The following is an 8,218-nucleotide window of genomic DNA, read 5'->3' on the forward strand; positions in this document are numbered from 1 at the left end:
GACCATTTCCAACCCATCTCTCCATCTTTATCCTTTTCCACTCTCTACCCTCTCTCCCACCCACCAGAGTGTATTGCCTGTTCTTGACCCAGAATTAACCATTTTTAGAGTGTGTTATTGGCCAAGATTGCCAGCTTGAGGCCTGTAGACCCAATCATCCTATAGACATGTTTTATTTGGGTCTTACAGTGTTTAAAAAGATTTTTGTTGGGCCATTTCACAGGACTTTTACCTTCTTGTGAAAAAATAGATTTGTCAACATTAGGCCTACATTCCTATATGGCAGCGACCAGCTGAAGCTAAGTAATGGTTTTCTACTTCAGATGTGGCCTGCAGTCTCTAATTCTCCACAGTCACTACCCCTTTCCATTGTACCATTCCTAGCTTAGACATTCATTTTCTTTATCTGCCTGTCCCCTAGAGGGCCATACACTTTTCACCTCCGTATTATTCCTTCATACTTGTTCCTCCTTCAGAAATGCTCTTCTGAGTCTTTCTGGTAGGCCTCTACCAGTCCCAATTCAACATCTCCTTCACTGTGAAATCCTTCATTTGTCTCTTTCATCTATGATCCTTTCCATATATTTTTATCACAGAATTGATCATAATATATTAGATTTCATTATAAGCATTAGCTCCCTGAGTACCTGTTCCCTTGATTTCAAGAATCTGGATCTATTTACTTCACCTCTGCCAGTATTTAGCACAGATGCTAATGAATGGATAAGTTTCCAAGTGAGTCATGATGTAACATAGAAAAGAGTAAATCAATTCCTACAACATTGAAGGAAGAGCAGGTTTTTTCTGAGTCAGGCACTGGATGTGTTAACAGTGGTTGAAAGTGGGGCAAAAAAGTAGGGTAGTAAGAAAGTTAAGAACATAGGCAGAATTCTCACTTAAGAAATTCAGAAAACAGGACATATAATTGTATGTATCCTGGAAATACAGGTAGGTAAATAATAAGTACACTCAAGGAAAACTGTGAAGAAAGCATATGGATACAAAAGTATTTGTATTTATGATCTCTAGCTAAGAACATTTTCAATGTAATTGTATTATTCTTTCAATTAAGGAAGGTCAAATTCTGAAGTTGTTTATAAACCTATTCTTTTACATTATAGAGGTAAGAGGTTCCAACATCCAAAATGTGTGCTGTGGAAGAAAAAACAAAAAGAAAAAAATAGCTCTCATTATCTTGAAACTTTCACTAAAAAAATGAAGGCAAAGTGGAGGAAATTACTAAATTCATTAACATCTTTTTGTATATTTTTTTAATTTTCATTTTTTGGCATGCCATGTGGCATGTGGGACCTTTGTTCCCTGATCAGAGGTTGAACCCACACCCTCTGCATTGGAAGTGCAGTGCCTTAACCACTGGACCATCAGGGAAGTCCCAAAATTCATTAACATCTTAAGGTTTGACTCGTAGGTAGAACAGAGTTCAGCTGTTTATTTCCAATAATTACCATTGCATGGTCTTTAGATCTTTTATGCTTACATCTTAAATTCATTCCAGTAAGCAGTAAAAGTATGGGGAAACAGTTAAACAGTTGTTTATGAATGAGATATATGAAAACCAAAAATGGTTGCACACACCATAACAACAAAACTAATACTATGTGCTAATACATAACAATAGTCTGGTTTATATAATGGATTCTTCTGTATCAGTCTAAGGGACACACATGTTTTCTTGTACAATTTTAGAGCACTTCCTTTAAAGATTCTAACTGAAGTTCTCTGACAAATGGATGCTTTATCCTTCTTATTACCTACTATTAATCTACTCCTACTTCTTTTCCATTAGCTGCTTAACAAGAAGACATGTGTAGTAAGTGACCTAGAAAGACTAGTTGCCAAGTTTTTAAATCAAAGAAAGGAAGCGTAGTGTTTTTAAGGTGACAAGTTTATGTGGGAGTGTTATTTTCAGTGACTTCAAGGAACCTTGATATTTTTCTGGTATAACATCAAGTTAGTGATATGCTCTTAATTTTTCTTTAAAAAGTGTCCTCTCTCTTACAAAATCCTGTTGAAGAAATAAAGCATACACATCGAAGTATAAGATACTAATTTCCTCAAGTATCTTGTATGAAGTTACAAAACTCATGATGAAATAACAGCCTCTCTAAGCACTGTGTTAAATACCTCTGACTTCAGTTTATGCCGTTAGAAGGTCCCTGGCATCAGAACATTCATTCTCAGTCCACATCCCTTAAACCTTTGCTCTATAAGTAAATAGATAAAAAAGGTTAAGAAGAAGAACTGAAATGTCTTATTCTGAGAGGAAGAATGTATGTCTCCACATTATCATTCTGAAACATCTATTATCATAGTCACCAGTTTTTAGAATTAAATGTTTTTTTTTTACTTGAATGAACAGCAAAATGTGTAGGTTTCACAGCCTATACATATATTTTAAAAACTGGCTTCTTAAATCTGTTTTATTGATCTTAGGAAGCTAAAATTGCCTCCTTTGGGAAACTGACTAAAATTTCACCAAGATATTTAAGACAAAATGATACTAGTTATAGTATTATTTTCTTCTATTTCTATTCTTTACCATAGAAGAAATTAACTTTTGACTTTTAAGAATACAAAATTCATTATCTCTTTTTAAATAAAGCACTCAGCATGAGCTCTTACCTATCATTTTCCATTGACATAAGTGACCTCCCTAACACTGTAGAGCCTACCATAATTCAACTTACTTAACTGAGCATATGCTTTTTTTAAAAAAAAAAAAAAGTATTTATTTATTGTCTGCCTTGGGTCTTCGTTGCTGCACGTAGGTTTTCTCTAGTTTCGGCAAGCAAGAGCTTTTCTTCATTGCAGGGTTTTCTCTTATGGTGCAGCACAGATTCGAGGGCAGGTGGGATTCAGTAGCTGCAGCATGTGGGCTTGGTAGCTGTGGTTCCTGAGCTCTAGAGCACAGGCTCCATAGTTGGGGCTCATGGGCTCACTGCTCTGTGGCAAATGGGATCTTCCTTGACCAGGGCTGGAATCCATGTCCCCTGCATTGGCAGGCAAATTCTCAACCACTGGACGACCACGGAAGTCCAGTACATGCTTTTACAAGAATGCTTAGTTTTGTTGTTGTGGCTTTATTTTATGTTTGGGTCATTACATTGCCTGTTACCACATAGTCCAAGCCATTTGCAAAAGCCCCATCTTTAAACGTATATTAAAAATATCCATTTTCCATCCCATGGACGGAGGAGCATGGAGGAGCATGGTAGGCTACAGTCCATGGGGGGGTCACAAAGAGTCAGACACGACTGAGCGACTTCACTTCACTTCACTTCATATAAGATACAAATATAGATTTAGAGAAATTAGTGTTGGTGGCAGTCTGACACCTTTCGACTTTGCCACTTACTAGTTGTGTGATCCTGGGAAATTTTCATTCAGTCCCCTCATCTGAAAAAGGAGGACAATACGTAAATGATAACGTAGTTGTAAAGATGAAATGGAATAAGTTGATCTAGTCCCTGGAACATAAAAGTGAAAGTGAAGTTGCTCAATTGTGTCCACCTCTTTGCGACCCCATGGACTGTAACCTGCCAGGCTTCTCCATTCATGGAATTCTGCAGGCAAGAATACTGGAATGGGTTGTCCTTTCCTTCTCCAGGGGATCTTCCTCACCCAGGGATTGAACCCAGGTCTCCCAGATAGCAGGAGGATTCTGTACCAGCTGAGCCACAGGGAAGCTCGGAACATAAAAGCATGAGTAATAAATGATGATGATGATAAAAATGATGACATGATGGAGACGATAGGAAAAAGAGAAGAATGGTATTTGGTTATTCCCTATCCAGGCCTTTATCCTAGATAGAATTCAGGAATTCTTCACTCAGTCCAGGAAATGTAGGGAAGAGAGTGGGGTTCATTGACAGGCTGTGCCAAAGTAATGATGACCTTTTCTTTAAAAATCCCCTCATTCATTCATTAAATATTTACTGAGTGCCAAAGTGTGTCAGGCACTTTTCTAGGCAAAGGAGATACAGCTGTGAAGAAACAAGGTCTCTTTCCTTCTTGAGCCTATATTCCAGTGGCAGGAGAGACGATTATAAGAGTGAGTCCAAATACACTGTTCATCAGAAAGTGGTTAAGTGCTAGAGAGAAAAATTCAGCAAGGAAGGGGGCACTGGAAATTTAGAGGTGGGAAGCAGAAAGAGTAGACAGAGTACCTAAGAAGATCTCTGAAAAGGGAAAGTTGAATGAAGACCTAAAGGAAGAGAGGAAGCAAATCATGTGGACAGATTTGCCATCTAGACAAGAAGACCATCCAGGCAGAAGAAAAGCAGGTCCTGAAGTGGGCGCATACCAATCATATTCCAGGATCAGCTAAGAGGTCCTGATGTCTGGAGTGGCATGACCAAGGGCAATAGGACAATGCTGCTGCTGCTCCTGCTAAGTCGCTTCAGTCGTGTCCAACTCTGTGCAACCCCATAGACGGCAGCCCACCAGGCTCCCCCATCCCTGGGATTTTCCAGGCAACAACACTGGAGTGGGTTGCCATTTCCTTCTCCAATACAGGTATCAATACAAAGTCAGTGCTGGAGGCAAAGAGGTGGCGAATCACACATATGTCATCATCTGGACTTGGGTTTTTACTCTAAATTTGGAAACCATCAGGTTTCAAGCATAAGAGTAACATGGCCTAATTAATCTTTTACAAGGGTCTGGATACTGCATTGCAAGCACACTGGAGGCAGTTACAACAATATCATTTTTAGGTGAGCAAAAAAGACAGCTACCACAGTGTGGTAGCAATGGAGGTGGTGAGATGTGTTCATATTCTGGATATTTTTTAAAGGTAGAGCCGATGAGATTTCTTGATGGATAATCTCCAAGTTTTATAAACCGAAGAGTGGAAAGACTTGGAAGGGTCCAAAGATGAGAACCATAGATGAGCAGAGAAAAAGGACACAGAAACTGAAGGGGATGGATGACAATAGTTTGTTGCAAGGGGCTTCAAGGTCATGGGTAAAGAGCACAGCTCATTGTAACAGGAAATTGGCCATGGGGGCAGGGCTGTGAACAAAGATGAGCAATTCTGCCTCCTCCTTGCCCATCAATGGGCCTTGATGATTTCATCTTACCATCAGCTCTTACACCTTAACCTACTCTCCATATTCATTCGAGGGACACCTGCTTCATTGTTTAATTATAACTTAAATTTTCCATTAAACAGAAAATAGCTTACTAAAGAACTTACTGTACAAATAAATACTGTAAAAAATGTTTAGAAAGGAAATGCCTATCCATTTGCTTCATGTGCAAAGAAAATATTATGTAAAATATTGACTTTTGGATGTGCTGGTTAGAAATCATTCTTGCAGATTTATTAAGTCAGGATCCTCAGTTAATCCTAACTGGCCTATGACACCTTGAGCTCCTAAGCTTTTCTGCCCTGATTCTGTTCCTCGTTAACTTTTCCTCCCCACCAGGAACTCCTGGGAGCTCTCTTCTTGGCCCATTCCCTTTCTCATCCTAACTCTGTCTCTGAGAGCTCAAATACCCCACATAACCACCATCCATATGCTGATGAACTTGATGCTCCTCATTTTTTCACTTCTTGGTACTTATCCAATAAAAACAATACTTCACTGGGCATCTCCCATCTCTCATAAGCATCTCAAAAACCACAGATCCCAAACCATTATTTTCTCTTTCAACTCCTCTCCTCTTTATCCAGAATTCCGTCTCCCACAAAAGAAAGTCATTTATGAAGTCTCCAGAGCCAGAAACCTGAGTGACCCTGAAATTTTGTGTTGACCTCTTTCTCAACTCAACATCTGTTAGTCTTGTTAATTCTACAATTAAATATTACTTCCTCCCCTATACCACTTCTATAATTCCTGCATATTTTTGTCATTACATATATCAAAAGGCTTAGCAATTATGTATTTCTATGTCTGTGTTCTCTGTTAGCCTGTGAATTTCTTAAGGGAGTACACTGGATCTTCTTATAGAGGTGAATTGACCAATTCCAGATTTCAGCAGAGTGAAACTAATTGGTAAGGGCTTGGAGCTAAAGACAGAAGTGACTGTAGCAAGTAGCACTGAGAAAAAAGGGGCTGACATCGTGTAACAGTGAACAGCATTGCAAAGTTGATCTTAGATAGCACCCCCTAAAGGTGTACATACACAGCCTGTATAGCTACCTGCAGAAGTCTTGATTAAATACACTTGAATCCACAGTGAGAATTTGCTGAATGCCTGCTGTGGAACCAACACCATGATAGGTACTGGAGGAGAATAAGGAAGTATCAGACACAGTCCTCTTTCCTCCAAAAACACAATCCATAACAGCACAGAATTCACTGATTTACTTGATGGAGTTCATGGACAGAGGAGCCTGGTGGGCTATGGTCTTTGGGTTGCAAAAGAGTCAGACATGACTGAAGCAACTTAGCATGCATGCATGCACTTGATGGAGACTGTATCCTGGAAGAGAAAAAAAACAAAAAACATTGTAATAATAGCCTTGGGGCAGGAGGTAAGCTTGAGAAGGGAGTCAAAATGGGTAAAATCCAGTAGAAAAGGAGACTGTAAAGGAAACGAACACAAAGGTTCAGGAATGTGTTCACAGGATAGTCAAGAGATGAGCTTCCTGCCATGGGACCTTGGGAAGTAAGGCAGGGCAGGGGAAAGACAAAAAGCTCAGCAGAGGAGGAAGATGGAAAGCCTACAAGAGTCATTCATTTGAGCAAAACATAGTTTAAATCTGACCATCTAGTCTACTACAGGTTGATATTTCTCTGGGCTCTGTTGAGTTTCCTGAGGTCTTCTTACATAAGATACATGATGACATGGATCCAGCAGTCTTTGAAAGTAAAGGAAGAGAGCAGGCGTGCCTGACATCAATCACTGAAAACATACCAGCTGATTAAGGAGGGGCATTATTTCACTTTTTTTTTTTCTGCGTGGCAGGTGGGATCTTTGCTCCTCAACCAGGGATGGAACCCACGTCCCCTGCATTGGAAGTGCAGTCTTAATCACTGGACCGACAGGGAAGTCCCTGGCATTATTTCACTTTAAAAGAAGGCTCTTGCTTCCTCCTAGGGACTCAGAGGCTGATCACTGCAATAGGACAGGCAACATCAAAAGAAACTGAGTGGTGGGTAAACCAGAGTTAGAATTTCACAGTAGAACTTCAATTATAGTCTCTACAAATATATGTTTAAACTCCAGAAAGAGGACTTGGAGCCTGATCCAAAGAAACATCTTTGTACGTGTGATGGAAACAGACTACACATCAATTAAAGAAAGGACAAGAAAGGAAATGAAAGAGAGGTGTGAGGCTTGTTTCCCTAAGCACCCTCTCCAATTCTCAGTGAGTGCAATAGACTACCAAACATGACAGAAAACTCATCGTGAAACTCGAGCCAGTGGCAAAGCAGAATGAGCAATTTCATAGAACAACAACGGACATGAGGTCTGCAGCAGATCTACAAAAGGAAGAAAGTTAACTGTTAAACCTCCAACAGTTATGTTCTGCCTGGTTTAGGAACAACAAAACTTAGAGGCCATAGAGTCTTAACTTTAATCCTCAGATGTAAATGTTTTCCTTTTGTAAACTTGCTTAGAAACTGAACATACAAGACTCTAGGAGACTTTTTTTTTCTGTAATTTGTTGTGCATTATCAGCTATTTACATAATTACTCTAATTAAGCTAGTTACAGCAGTTCCTGTAAATATGTGAGAGATCACTGAAACATGTAATTATGTCCTTATATCATTAATTAAACTATATCAGCTGGGAAAATTACTGTAAATATGTCTGGAGGTGTCATTAGTCTGTGTAATGGAGACATAGAATTCTTTATTGAATTACAATAAAGTGCTCTGCACTAATGATCCATTTAAAACACCACTTGTGATTTTTAAAGTTTAACATCCCAGGCATAAAAGAAAATTCTATCTTTCATACCTATAATGTCTTGAAAAACTGATACAGGTTTTAGACTTCCTTTATTACCAACTAGGGTAGAATGCAAATTGACAAGTGGGCCCGATTCCCTATAGTCATTCCTAGAATTGCAGTGGGAGTGGGCATGGCCTGAGCCCTGAGATTTTCCCCTGGTAGAGGCACAGCCAAGGCCCATCCAGGAGGATATGTCTGCCTCCCACGCCAGACCAGTCCCCCATGCCAGATGGGACCCCACTTTTCCCTCCTGGATTCTATTGTACCTTACCACTAACCTCTTTTCT

This window comes from Capricornis sumatraensis, chromosome 13, assembly GCF_032405125.1.
Source record: "Capricornis sumatraensis isolate serow.1 chromosome 13, serow.2, whole genome shotgun sequence".
In the NCBI taxonomy this organism is placed as follows: domain Eukaryota; kingdom Metazoa; phylum Chordata; class Mammalia; order Artiodactyla; family Bovidae; genus Capricornis; species Capricornis sumatraensis.